Below are 1,282 nucleotides of genomic sequence, written 5' to 3' on the forward strand. Positions count from 1 at the left end.
TCTCTCTCTCTCTCTCTCTCTGTGTGTGTGTGTGTGTGTGTGTCTGTCTGTCTGTCTCTCTCTCTCTCTCTCTCTCTCTCTCTCTCTAAATAAAATAAAGTTCTGAACTCTGGGTGTGATTTGAGGGTATTTCCAGAGGGGTTTACTGAAGGGAAAACAGGCCCGTGTAAGGAAAGTCTCATTGAATGGTGTGAGCAGGACCCACGTGGGGTTGAGCTGTGGAAGATGAGGCTGTGTAGAGAGGAGTAGAGGGAGGAGGACACCTCAAGCAGAGGAGCAGCAAGGGAGCACGGGGACACAGGGAAACAATGGTGTATATTAGGGGGACCACAAGTCAGAATAGCTGGAGAATAAAACATGGAAGAACGGTGGGAGATGGGGCTGGAGAGATGGCTCAGAAGTTAAAAAGCACTGGCTGCTTTTCCAGAGGTCCTGGGTTCAATTCCTAGCACCCACATAGAAGCTCACAATGGTCTGTAATTCCAATTCTAGGGGATCTGGCGCCTTCAAACATACATGCATGCAAAGCCCCAAGACATGTAAGACAGAAATACATAAATCTTTTTTTTTTTTTTTTTTTTTTTGGTTTTTCGAGACAGGGTTTCTCTGTTTAGCCCTGGCTGTCCTGGTACTCACTCTGTGGACCAGGCTGGCCTCGAACTCAGAAATCCACCTGCCTGACACAAAACTTGGGGCTGGTGAGATGGCTCAGTGAGTAAGAGCACCAACTGTTCTTCCGAAGGTCCAGAGTTCAAGTCCCAGCAACCACATGGTGGCTCACAACCATCCATAACGAGATCTGATGCCCTCTTCTGGAGTGTCTGAAGACAGCTACAGTGTACTTACATATAATAAATAAATAAATAAATCTTAAAAAAAAAAAAAAAAGACACAAAACTCTGCTTTGAGTGTGGATGAGGAGGAAAGGAACTTATTTACTTATTTAGAAAAGGAACTTGTTTGTTTGTTTGTTTGTAGCACAGGCTGACCTCAAACTAACTGTAGAGTCAAGGTGGACCTTGAGTTTCTGAACCTCCTGCTTCAATTTCCCAAGTATTCAGATTACAAGCATTTGCCACTGTGCCCAGATTTTCAGAGGGTGAGGATCAAACTCAGGGTTTGTCTGCTAGGCAAGTGCTCTACCCACTAAGCCAGATCCTTAACCCTGGACTCCCCTTTTCTTTCTTTCTTCCTTCCTTTCTTTCTTTCTTTCTTTTAAAGATTTATTATTTTTTTAAAGATTTATTTATTATATGTAAGTACACTGTAGCTGTCTTCAGAC

This window comes from Mus pahari, chromosome 7 (assembly GCF_900095145.1).
Source record: "Mus pahari chromosome 7, PAHARI_EIJ_v1.1, whole genome shotgun sequence".
In the NCBI taxonomy this organism is placed as follows: domain Eukaryota; kingdom Metazoa; phylum Chordata; class Mammalia; order Rodentia; family Muridae; genus Mus; species Mus pahari.